Source organism: Neofelis nebulosa, chromosome 14 (assembly GCF_028018385.1).
Source record: "Neofelis nebulosa isolate mNeoNeb1 chromosome 14, mNeoNeb1.pri, whole genome shotgun sequence".
NCBI lineage: Eukaryota > Metazoa > Chordata > Mammalia > Carnivora > Felidae > Neofelis > Neofelis nebulosa.
Genome location: NC_080795.1, coordinates 69,523,729 through 69,537,721, shown reverse-complemented (window position 1 = coordinate 69,537,721; position 13,993 = coordinate 69,523,729). Strand labels below are relative to the sequence as shown.

The 13,993-nt window shown below is 39.7% G+C and overlaps 1 long non-coding RNA gene across 1 annotated transcript in view; it reads right to left on the bottom strand.

The window, feature by feature from the left end:
• The window catches only part of LOC131494621 (uncharacterized), a 249,758-nt gene extending 243,720 nt beyond the window's left edge, over positions 1–6,038 (bottom strand). Inside the window, exon 1 of the long non-coding RNA XR_009253496.1 lies at positions 5,897–6,038. This is a non-coding gene — a long non-coding RNA (uncharacterized LOC131494621). The remainder of the gene's footprint in view (positions 1–5,896) is intronic.
• Positions 6,039–13,993: the final 7,955 nt, after the last annotated feature.

Genomic DNA, 13,993 nt, shown 5'->3' with positions numbered 1-13,993 from the left:
GGGTCTGCAAATACCTAGCTGTGTCTTCACCTGATGGCATATTGGAAAAACCCTCTGGCCATCTGGGGGGACACTGTGTGGCAATTTCCTCAATGATTTCTTAAGTCAAAACGCCCATCTAGTGGCTTAACCTTCTTGTTTAAATCCCAGGGACTTGTTGCCTCTTCCGTTTCTCTGAGAATTAAACCTTCAAGGTCAAATTATTAGCTTGGAAATGGTATTCTTATCCCACTTTCTGATAAGACTTCTCAGCCTTTACTCTCCCTCCCCTGTAAATACCTCTCTTCAAACCTGTGGAATAATGTGTATTCTTCTTTTGTGATCCAGCTTCAACATGAACTGTCTCATGAAACTTCACTGGGAGACTTTCTCCCTTCCTTGGCACAATTAATTATCCTGGAGGTCAGAAGAACTTTAGACCCAAATGGACCTGAAGTTGAATCACCATACTGCCAATTGCCTGCTGTGTAAACTTGGGTAATATGTTTGAGTTCTGTATGCCTTTATTATCCTCATCTGTAAAATGTAATCAATCTCAGAGGGTTGATGTGAGGAAGAAGCAGTCATATCTTTTAAGATTTTAACACAGTGACTGACACATATAGTGAGTCTTATCTAGCTTTTTTTGGCTATCCACTTTCTACTTTCTACAAGCTACTTACACATTTTGTGCTTCAGCTGTCATACCTGAAAATGAGGAAAATAATATTTACTGCATAAAATGATTATGGTGAGAATTAAAGGCATAATACCTGAAAAGTGCTTCACATAAAATCTGGCACATAGAGATGGATGGTTTTACGTTCCTTGCTTTCCAGAAAAATTCTTATGGTGCATATTATACCATATAGATTTCAAGTCTGAAAAGCTTAGTAACTTTTCTTCACATTCAAGAGCTATTAGAACAATACCACTTACAATGTAGGATTTTGTTCTCTAACATCAATTCTCTTGAATAAGATCTTGGAAAATCCTTAGAGTTGAAATCTCCTTTGTATTTATAAGCAATTGACCCAATAAATCATTGGGTCGGCATCATTTCTTGAAAGTCAATGTGAGACATGGCAGAGACTTCCCTCTGACAAATGGCTCTTCTCGGTGTGATAAGATTTTCTTTTCCATTTATCATTTGTTAATTTGGATCGCATTTGCATTGAAACTCATTCCTGAGTATGTAAAATCTGAAGCAATTCTAAATATGATTTAGGATAAGTAATGTGGAGTGCGGAGTTGGAGACAGGCTAGCTGGGGGTGTGTGGACCTTAACCTTGAAGCTGGTATACCAGTTTATAGTAATGTGCCCTCCTATGGATCAACCCAGTAAACCTCAGTTTCTAACAGACATTTGAGAGAGTAATTAGAATAAGAGAAAAACAGATTACTATTAAAAGTTAATTACCATTCAGCAAACATTATCTAATGCATATTATGTTTGAAAGTTTTAAACTAGATGTTGTGATATATGACAACTATTTCAAAGCACTGAATTTATTTTGCAGCAATACATATTTAATGCTTTATTTTATAACACCTATTATGAGGGAAAAAATAAAAAAGAAACGTAGAAGTAGGTGAAATTAAATTAATTTGGTCACTTTCTATTTATATTATCTAATAACAAAGAATAGACCACAACTTTGGTCTTAATATAAATTTCAATACATTTAAAAGCTTATGTAATACAAAGTATGTTCTACAACCACAGTAAAATAAAAACTAAAAAAAAAAACAACCATTATAAAGATCTCTAGAAAATTCCTATGTATGTGGGAAATAAAAAACTAACTTCTAAATAGATATGGGTCAGTGAAAAAAATTCAGAAGGAAAATTAGAAAGCTTTCTGAACTGAACACAAAACTGATATATGCACCTCAACACATGAAATGTTGTTAATGCAGTACTTAGAGGAATATTTACAGAAATAAAAGCCCATATCGGACAGCAAAGTAAGTTTCAAATCAGTAACTTGAACTTAAGAAACTGGAGGAAGGGGAGAGGAAAAAAACCGACCACAAAGTAAGCAGTAGAAACCAAACAATCACGTCTTAAATCAATAAAATAGAAAACAGGAAAGGAACAGAGAAAATTAAAAAATCCCAAACCCCCTTATTTGAGAACCATAAAATTAGTTGGTCAGTAGACAAATCAAGAAAGAAAGAGTAAAGACAAATTATCCATGTCAAGAAAAGGGGAGGCAACATAAGTACAGATTCTTTATATAGTAAAAGGATAATGAGATAACTTTATATGCTAACAAGTTTGACAACTTAGATAAAATGCACACATTCCTAGAAACGTTCAAATACCAAAACTCACTCAAGAAGAAATAGATAGCCTGAATAGCCCTATATCTGTTAAAGGAATTTAACTTATGTTTAAAAAACTTCCCACAAAGGAAACTCTAGTCACAGTGGGCTTCACTGGAGAATTCTACAAACAAGCAAGCAAACAACAACAATTAAGGCCACACAAACTCTTTAAGACAACTGAAGAGACAAGAATACTTCCCAACTTATTCTATGAGACCAGCATCACTCTGATATCCAAATAAGACCCCAAAATATGGCAATAATAGAAAACCAAGGGCCAATATTGCTCAGGAAGATAAAAGCAAAAATTCTTAATAAAACTTGCCCAAATTCAATCAAATAATATATAAAGATCAAATGTGCTTCATCCTACAAATTCAACATTAGTGTATAAAAGTTAATTAACATAATTCACCATATTAACTAAGTGAAAGAGAAAAATCATATGATCATCACAATATGTGCTGCAGCATGCATTTGGCAAAATGTAATATCTATTCCTAATAAAAACATCCTAAAAATATTGAGAAGGGAGTTTTATCAATTTGGTAAAGAACATATACCAAAACCTTAGAGCTAGTATCAAAATTAATGAAAAAATCCAGAATGTTTTCCCCCTAAAATCATGAACAAGGCAATGATGTCTACTTTCACTGTTCCCATTGAACACTGTACTGAAGAATTTAGCCAGTGAAATAAGGCACAAAATGGAATAAAAATCCATATTGGAAAGGAAAAAAATGAATCTGTTTCTACTTATAGAAGACATGATTATTGATGTCAAAAATTCTATAGAATCTGCCATCATAAACCACAAAAAGCTAGTGAAACTAATAAATTAATTTAGCAAAGTTCCAAGATATAAGATCCATATGAAAAAAAGTCAATTATATTTCTATATACCAGCAACAACCTGGAATTGAAATTACAAAGCAACGTCATTGCAAATACTATCAAAAATTGGAAATATTTAGGTATATGTCTGACAAAAGATGTTCAAGACAGGAATACTGAAAACTAGAAAACATCGCTGGAGAAATTAAAGAACTATTCATAACCTACTTGGGAAAGACACTAATAAAGACCTCATTTTATTTTCTTCACATCACTTGACTCCATCTGAAAGTACCCTGTTTGTTTCCAGATTTACAAATTAATTTTCTGTCCTACCCTGCCTAGCTCACTACTGTTTTCCAGTGCGTATAACATTGCCAGCCACACAAGAGGCGCCTGCTGAATAAATGTGTGTTGAATGAATGAGCAAATGAATTCATCCGTTTCTATTTAAGGCTTTGCATTTCATTTGGGGCTTGACAATCTCCCCCAAATACCATTTGCCAAAAACTTTTCCCTTAATTTCTAATCCCATGTCTGTTAACAAGGAAATTAAATCCAGATGTTTCTGAATCATCCACCCTGAACTCACTAGAATCTGGTGTTGTAAGAGTTGAGTTATGGAGCTTTTCCTTTAGTAAAACCCATGCCCAGAGAAGGAAATAAACAACCCCCAGAGATACAGGATTAAAGGGAGGGGAAAAAAAAGAGCTTGGACATTTCTAAATTGTATCTCCAGTTGGAAACTCAACAGGAGTCAGTAAGGAATGGGGGTGGTACCAGTCACCTCTACCCTTAGTTTTCTCTGCTGAGACAGGGCAACCTCTTGTGGACCACTCTACCAAGAAATCGTGTTTCCTCCCATGGATCGTGGAACCTTCTACCTGAATCTTTTACCCTCAGATAAAATCAGGGCAGGCTGCCACCTCCCATTCCCCTAATTACCTTTGTTTGATGCATTGCTTTAGGGGTTGAAGTCCAGTGGAGATATTAGGACATGTTTGTCACCCAGTAACAGATCTTTCAAGATCTGGAAAAAGAGCAAGTCTGTTTGGGAACTGCCAACCCAGTCTTTTGTTTACTTGTTTTTGTTTTGTGTGTTTGTTACTACAGGTTTCAGGAATCAATAGAAGCTTTCAAATAAGACAGATCTGTGTTTCAATTCCACTCCTATTTACTGATAGTGTCCTTTGGGCATTACACAAATTCTTTGGGCCTCTGTTTCTTTATTTCTTTAGTTTTGTTTTTTTAGTTTAGATAGAGAGCATGAGAGCAGGGGAGAGGTGCAGGAGAGAGACAGAGAGGATGGTAAGCAGGCTCCACCCTCAGCACAGAGCCCAATGTGGGGCTCAATCCTATGACCCTGGGATCATGACCTGAGCTGAAATCAAGAGCTGGACGCTCAACCGAGTTGCCCAGGGGCCCCTATGTTTTTTTAACCGAGTTAAAATAGTATAAAGTTGTTGTGATGATAAAATGAGACTTTTAATATTAGATGACAGAGAAAATAAAAGAAAAATGAGAGAAAGGGAGAGAGGGGAAGGAAGGAAGGAAGGAAGGAAGGAAGGAAGGAAGGAAGGAAGGAAGGAAGAAGGTGGGAGGAGAAAGAGGGAAGGGGGAAGGAAGGAGAAAGGGAGGGAGAAAGGGAGGGTAGGAAGAAGGGGAAGAGGGAAGGGAGGGAAGAGGAGAAGGAGGAAGGGCAGAAGGAAGGGAAGAGGATAGACAGTGGTATGCTGGTAAATGATTAACAACTTCAAAACTGGTTCTGTAGTATAAATGCATACACACGTACATACATACACACACATATTTCGATCCTGGATTTATAGTGCTTGTCAATTTCCATGGTGAGTATATTCTCACCATGGCCAATTACAAGCTATCAATGTCAGGTCAACCAGCTCACAACATTTCTGAAAATATAATAATCAATTCCTGAAAGCTGCTATAGGGCAGTACCTGCCCACCACAAAGGTCCATAGTTGTTAGGAAAAAAAACATTGGTCAGTGAGCCTATGACTGGTGGACTCAAAACATAGTTTCAATTCAAATTGAACCCACCACTGTTAACTTCCACCTTTTTCAAAAGGGTGCTGCCCTTGAAGCTGCAATATGACATGGGCTTTAAAAAAACTCTCAGTTTATTATACTTTGGGGGTCTTTCTGGAATTTGGGGGTTCCAGGATTTATAAGGAAGAGCTGAAGACAAATAGGGCTTTCTGATCTCATAGGCAGGACCATTCTGTGGGTTCTAACTAATGATCTGCTTGACCTTTTTTTAAAAAACCTTCTCCAAGCTGATGAAGTGATTCCATACTTGGGTGGGGGGGATGCTGAGTTCTCAAGTATTTTGTCCAGGATAAACGGCAAATGCAGTCTTAATAGGGGATTGTATCTTGACCGTTATCATCCGTTGACAACCTAGTGCTCGATTTGTTTACTTTGCACCCAATTCTTAAGCAAGAATCTTAAGGAAAGAGGCAAAGGGCGGGTAAGTTTTAAGATGAGGTCAGGAGAATCAACATTACCATAAATCCTCGGTCACTGGAGAGAAGCCTTACATGGGGGTAAGTGTGGCCTTGGGGGGCCTGAACCACATGAAGTGATGGAGTAACAAGACTTTGGTGCGGAGTATGAGGGGGGATTTGAGAACGAGTCCTGGGTTTTTGTTTAATTGAAAAGAAACCTGTATCTTTACCATTTGTGTGATACTGGGGCAAATCACTTACCCATTCTGGCCCAGCTAACTCACCTTTGAAAAGGGTGGAGTGTCGTATCGGCAAATTCTTGTGAGTTTCCAGTGAGGTCAGACACCCATTCCAAAGGAGGTGAAGTGTAAGAACAATGACAGGTTGCTTGTTTTCTTAGGTTTCTCTCTCCTTCATAATTTCTCTCTGTAAGGAGTGAGTGGAAAGACATGAAAGTGTTTCATAATGTAGACAGTGAGACAAGGAAGTGTGTGTGTGTGTGTGTGTGTATGTGTGTGTGTCTGTGTCAGTGGGTTGCAACGTGGACATCTGATTTCAACTCAGTAGGCAGAGGAATGCTTTAATACAAACACATGGTTTTATTTAATTCCTTAGAAGGCACCAGGCTAGGTTAGGAAACTCTTGACCCCTACTTTAGAGCCAATTTCAGATCTGCGTCTTGTTCCCCCAGCAGAAACCAGCCCCACTTCGATGTTTTCAGCTTCTTTTTTCCCTCTGTGCCAAGCACACATTCTCTGCTGCCTTGCAACATGGCTCTCTTGCTGAGCCTGGGTTTGTGAGTTTAATCCCTTGCTTGTTAGGAGCATGGGCCTCCTTCAGATTACTTAAGGTAACAAGTTATTATAATACAATGCATGGCCATAAAAGCACAGGGAATCTCAACCAGGTCTCATGGGAACCAAGATCATCCCACAATCTGGCTTCTAGAAGGAACAGAGAGTCACACATCTTGGCCTCAGAGAGACGAGACACCTTCAGGAATAGAAAGGTCACCTGGGTCCCAGCAAGCACGCTTCTCACACACATAACGTGCACATACAGGAATCCACACACTGCCCAGCAGGTACCTGTGCCTCCCCTGAAACGGGGTTGCCCGTGGAGCCTCTGAGCCTGGACTCCCTTTGCACTGCCTCTACCACTCTCCCATTTTTCCTTCTCTGCTGTCTGCTCACGTCTGATAAAGAAAATCTGACTGTCAAGGTGGTCATTGTTAAGCCCACTGGCCGGCCCTTCCATGCCACACATAGTCGACTGGTCAAGTGACCATCCTGGAGTTAGGTAACTGCTTCAAGCAAATCAACCTTGGCCAAGGTGTTGGGTTCATACCTGGCCCTAATAATTCTTCTTACATGAGGGGGTTGTGTTTTTTTGGTAATTCTGACAAAGGTGGCTGTGGCGTGGCCAGCGTCTGAAGTAAGGGCTCCCTGGTGAATAATGTTGACTCTATTAACCCTCTGAATTCCTTTTACAAGGTAAGTAAACTGTCTCTTGTGCATCTCTATGTACCATCAGCAACAAATAGGAACTTGCACAAATGCTTTTAAACCCTAATTTTACTGATTTCTCATTAGATTGGTTTTAGCTTCTTGGTGATTCTGATTCTGGTTTAAAAAGAGTATATTTGTGCATATGATGTCTGTGTGTGTGTGTGTGTGTGTGTGTGTGTGTGTGTGTGTACATGTACCACAGACACCATGAAACACATACACAGGGCATTACTACCCTTGACTGAAAATAAAATAGCAGGTAAAGGGTCTGGATAGAGTTTCAAAATCAATCTTAATAAGATGCCTTAGGGCCTCTCATCTAGAGAGAATCTGAAGTAGACATATCACATCTTCCCTTATTTTACTTTTTTTCTTACACACCTGTGGACTATATTGGTGGCTATGGCCCAATTTCTATGCTTAGATATCCAGTTTAAGCTTATCCAGATAAGCCCATTTATCTTAGAAATAAAGCATATAGGTGTTTGCTATTCATGCTTTACCCCCTGGGCGATACCTTGAACGTGGTGAGAAGAAGTGGAAAATAAAAAGGGAAAGATTCCTGATAAGGAGAGATTGGTATATCCCCAAGCTTTAGTGGCTTTGAGATCTCAGCTGTTGGTCACACCTCTCCAGTATGACGGACTGAAAAAACACCAAAAACCGTAGTTGCATTGAGTCTTGTTGTACTTATCATACTGTATGGTGACATTGATTTGTACATCTTCAATCACACTAATCTGCCTTATTTGTCTTAATATCTGCATCCCAGTGCTGGGTGCATAGTAGAGTTAGTAAATCTTTTCTGAATCAATGAATCTTCAAATGTACAAATGCACCAACGAATGAATGAAAGTGCTCTGTCACCATGGTCATTGTTGTTCATCATGCCCATCACCTTCTTGATTTCACGGACTTGGATCTCATTTCCTTCCTCCTCTTCATCTATTACTACTAAGGTTGTCAGATATTGGTATATCACAGAGGACACTCAGTGAAGATGGGATTTTATACAATCAGTTAATTGGGGCAAATATGCCCCATGGGAATTTCGGTGTTTACCTGCAATCCAAATTTAACTGAGTCCTGTATTTTAAACGGCAACCCTAACACATTCCAACAGCCCCAACCATTAAGTCCACGTTCATTCTACAGTTCTCCCCACCCCCACCCCATTCCTTCCTGCCCCCATTCTACTGCACCCTGGGTTCTCACGACTGTGTCACACTGGGCTGGGCCAGAATGTTGGCCAGAATGGCTCTTGCTTTCCTGAAAGGAGATGCCAGCCTTCTGCTTCGTCTAAAAGTGGACAAGGTCTTTACAAGCTTCCTAAAGAAAACAGGAGCTGCCACGGAGAAGGCAGGCATCCTGACCGAACACTTGCCTCTTTTGTCTAAAACAAAGAAAAGAGCTATTCACAAACCAAATTGATTAAAATTGAGGGAAATTGCCGGACCATTGATAATTGCAGCAAGAGGGCAGTGGTCACTTGGACTGATTGTCACTTCAGAGGGAGCCGTGCACCAACGGCCAATCAAGGGCATTAGTGAGAAGCAACCTTTTAGTGACCCGCATTTCCCCCCTGGGGAAGCATTTCACACAAGTCTTTAAAGCCAGGCCTGAGCATTTTCCGCACCATATTTACCTTTAATTCCCAAACCTAGGGGGACTGAAAATCATTCAGTCTCTAAATGTCTTTCACATGCTTAGGAGATGAATTAGACCAGCTTTGTCCATTTGCCAGCCTTTGTAACAGGACAGGCGGCCAAGACCCGCGCCCCCACGCACTGCCGAGGAAGGGCGCCCACCTTCCTGCACCCCCATCAGTCAGTTCAGAAACGCTGCTTCTGTTCAACACCATGAAAACCTGAGCACTTGTCTGGTTTCTGCTTTTTTGCCCTTACATCCTTTCACAGTGGCACTTTGACAAAGATAAATCTCTCTTGGTTTTAAAAGGAATCTGTATTTATAAATCCGGTGAAAGAATTTTGACCTGGGACCCAGGAGACGGGGAGTGGTCCCAGCTCAGCCACAGACATGCTGAATGGTTTCTGGCAAGTTGTAGAACATTTCGAGACCTCAGCTTTCTCACTGAGAAAATAACAGCGTTGGACATGGTCCACAGGTCAAAACTGTGCTAATCGTTGCAATACCTGGGGACTCCAAAGAAAAACTATTATATAATATATATGTATATGATATTTAAATAAGAGACTTTAAATAATATATAGTAAATATTTTCTTCTCTAGAACTGTCATATACAAATATAGATACATACATAGATATATATAAATAAAAGACTTTAAATAATATATAATGAATATTTTCTTCTTTGGAATTGCCATTACAGATATAGATATAGATATACACATAGATACATAAATAATAGACTTTAGATAATATATAATAAATATGTTCTACCCTGGAATTGTCATATATAGATAGATATAGATGCGTGTGTGTATATATATATAAATATATATATATATATGACTTTAAATAATATATAATAAATATGTTCTTCTCTGGAACTGCAAAAAAAGACACAAAAAGACAAAAACTGTATATCTCTCTCTCTCTATATATATATGGCAATTCCAAAGAAAAAAATATATGTATATGTGTTTGTACCTGTATATGTATATTTGTGTGTTGCAGATCAGTAATGTGTATTCTAAATAAGCTCTCTGGGTGATTCTGAAGATTAGACAGGTCTGAAAATCATTAGAGAAAGAGATCACTGGTTTTCTTCTGGTTAGCGTTTCATGGTAGGAACACTGAAGCATTTTTTCTCCTGTCTATTCCCAGGAGCCTGGAGGCTGTGCACATAAGGGAGTGAGTGAGACGGGGCCTCGAAGGATGTTTAAGGGGTCACGGGGGTCTGCTCTAGGAAGGCAGGAGCCGCTGCCCTCTGCCCACCAACCAGGAAACCACACGCACTTTGCTAGAAGGGCACTTCCTTAGAGCAGGAGGAGGGGTGAATTCCCGGCTGCCTCTAGAGACAGGCTGAGGTGAGTTCCAAGCTCTCCCTCCCTCACCCCTGCCCTGGCCTGTGGCACAGGAGGTTTGGGTTAGAAGAGGAGACACCTTATGACTGAGATTAGGCCAGGAAGATCCCTTCTGCATATGGATTCCGTGTTCTGATTACAAACCTCCCACCATTTCAGGATCCACACCTCCGTCCATTCTCTCCAAGCACCTACCCTATGAAAGGGGGGTCAGGTCACTGCCAGAGGACTGGATTCTGGCTGCAGACCCGCCACCAAACTACTTAGGTGACTTTGAGCTCTCCCCTGTACCTTTCAGTGCCTCTGATGACTCACCTGTAAATTAGGAGGTTGGCTGATATTTGTAAGGTCCTTTCTAGGTGTGAAAGTGTGCAGAATGACTTTTTTAAACTTCTGTGGCCATTGTTTAGACAACCTAATAAAAAGATATGTAAATATCATTATTTAACAGTTTCTAGTGACAAAAAAAGGCACCCACTGCATCTATCTAAATAAGGAAATGGCTGCATATTGTGGCACATCCGTACAAGGACTATTATCCAGCCACCTAAAAAAGTGAATTTAATTGCTATCCATTGCCCTCAAGGGATGTCCATGATGAGTTGTAAAAGTGAGACATTTATAGAGAATTTAAGCAAGTCAAAGAAATATGTGTGTGGGTGTATAAGTCTGATGCTTTCAATAAAAAGTACAAAAGCACATGTCTGTATGTTTTACATGAATGTTAATAACGAAGGCAAAGGATCACATTACGCTGTTAAAACTGGTTTCCTAGGAGGACAATGGACTAGAGGAATATTATTAGTTACATCTTCGTGTCTTTAAACTGCTTAATCAGTTGTAAACAAGGATAAGTTTCTTATGTGATTTGTTTGAATTTAAATAAGTGAACAAAAAAGCCCAAACATCCTCATCACAGCTCTTCTCCTAAGGAAGGCACAAAGGGTGTGGGGTAGAAGTTTAAGATCCAGTCCACACAAGCTATTGGGAAATATTCCCACAATATTAGATTTCTCTTCCTTTTGGGGCATCCTCCCCATCCCCACTGCCACTGCCCTGTGGGACCACCATCTCCAGGCAGTCTTGCTGCATCTTGTTTGACACCTCTCTGAAGGCTGATATTTATCATCATCCTCAAGAGTCAGTCATCTAGACTCCTCCAACATCCACTGTTTTATTGCAACAATTTATATACTTACTCTTCTCCTAGAATGAAAACTGCATTGCACATAGTATGTGCTCAATTAATTTTGCCTAAGTTCTATTTACCTCTAAACTTTCTGGAAGAGTTTTAAGCAAAAATATATTTTTTTACAATTACTTATGTTAAAAAATACATATTTTTGCAAAACTCTGATCAGAGACTGTTAGGGATGTGACTGGTAATTTAAAGTTCATGTTCAAGTAACCAGAGTACATGGTTAAACGTTAATAACATCAAAGAAACACCAACGTGTGCTGCCATTTAAATATTACTACCATTTAAATGATTGCTTCTGTTGGCCGATGCTGTTCCCAAACTCCTGGATCCCTTCTCTTCCAGCTCCTCCAACAAATCAGTGTGGGACAGATGAAATGACCTTCCTTTGGGCACCCACAGATCAAGGTGGAAGTCCTCATCCTGTTTTTTGTTTTTTGTTTTTTGTTTTCTGATGGTTTGATATCTGGCAAGCTCTTAACTTCTCTGCAAGGGACTTTGCTCATCTGTGACCATTGTCATTCAATGAGAATGATGGTAAGATGACTACTTCCCTGAGTAATTGTAAAGTTGATCCAATAAGAAAGTTAAAATTCTACATGAACCTAAGTTGTTACTTTTTGTAACAGCTGCCCCTCCTCCTACAGTATTTATTTGCCCCTTTGCCCCTGATGGGGGTGAAATCAAGATCAATCATGGTTGTCATGAGAAAAAGCACATGTGTACCTAGCTCATTTAAGTAAACCTATTAGATCAAAATTAAGATTTCCCACACCAAGTATTATGGGATGGTTATTTCTTATACAATTCTTTTTATTTTGCAAAAAGTATAATTATTTGGTTCATATAAATAGCAACGTCTTCTGGGTACCTGGGTTGCTCAGTAGGTTAAGCATCTGACTCTTGATTTCAGCACGGGTCATGATCTCATGGTTCATGAGTTTGAGCCCCACATCAAGCCCTGCATTAGCAGCATGGAGCCTGCTTGGGATTCTCTCCCTCTGGCTCTCTCTCTGCCTCTCCACTGCTCACGCTCGGTCTCTCTCAAAATAAATAAATACGCATTAAAAAAAATAGCAAGGTCTTCAGAACGTGTGCAATATCTTTTTAAAAAATGTTTATTTTTGAGAGAGAGTGAGAGAGCATGAGCAGGGGTGGGACAGAGAGAGAGGGAGACAGAAAATCCCAAGCAGGCTCCGTGCTGACAACAGACAGCCCATATAGGGGTCGAACTCACAAACCATGAGTGAGATAATGACCTGAACTGAAGTCAGGCACTTAGCAGACTGAGCTACCCAGGTGCCTCGAGAAGGTGTGCAATATCTTAATTCACATAAAAAAAAATCACTTCATGCACCCACATACACAATTCTCAGTCAGTTAGAACAAGGGTTTCTCTTCCTATTTCTCCTGTAAGCACTGGTTCCTTCGCTCTGGGGAGGCCAAGTAGAAGTGAAATTTCCTGCGCTTGGGGATGAGCTAATTTTGGTTGCAATCTGGGCTCTGACGCTTACTGTGGGCAAGGGACTTAAGTTCTCTGAGCCTCCATTTTGAAATCAGGTGACATGGATATAATGATACGTGGCTTGCAAGATTATTATGACAATAGAAATAAAGTGTATAAATACCTGGCACATAATAGGTGCTAAAAAATAACAGCTACTACTATCATTAATATATTTTCCCATCACATACTTCAAATACCTTGCTCCCCTAAATCAAAAAGCTGGTTAGCCATGATGTAAGCTAGAGATCAGAACCTTCTAGCACCCACAAATTAGTGACTATATAAAAGCACAGTGACACATTGACCAGTTTTGGACCCCTCTGTCTCAAGTTGGAGAGATGGGGGACGTAAGTGAGTGGGCGACTAGCCTATCTTTATTAAGAAATAAAGATCTCAAATAAACACGAGTTGTCCGAATTCTTCTAGCCAAAATATATCACTAATGAACTGAAAAGGTCATTGTGATTTCTTGCTATGATTTTGCACAGTTGCACACTATCTAGACTGTGAATCAGGAGTTCCGAGTTGAAATGTCAGTTCTGCCATGGATCGGATGTGTGTCTATATCTGGATGATCTTATCCGGTTATATCATGCCTCGTTTAATTTGATGCAGAGTGAGGGAGTCTCGTGAGCTACACTCTGGGTCTGTGTGTTCTTCTTTGACAGTGCACAGTGCTGTTCACTGACCACTGAAAGTCACTCATGGCTTCCCACGGGCATTCCAGGACACTACGTACAGGTCTGTCTGAATTAGGGGAACACAATCTTTCATGACACTCCAGACACTGCAATTTCCTGTTCAACTTCCAGCCATCTTCATTAGACTTCAGGCTCATGAGGGCATCATGACTATTGTATTCAACATCCCCAAATGCCCAGCACAGGATTTTGGCAAATAGATAAAGGTCAATAGATTTTTGATGAGTGAGTGAAATGAAAGGAGCCCCTATTTAAGGATGTCCATCTGCCAGCCAGGCTAATAATACAAAGTAGATTTCTCCTCCCAAACTGTTCCTTGAATACTTTATTCACACCGACCTCTCAGCATTTGTCCTAGCCCTTGTGTAGCGAGGCAACGCTTCCCTGAGCATATAAACTCCATGATGGCAGACACTTCCTTTTTTTTATTTTTCTAAATTTTTGAAATTTTTATTTAT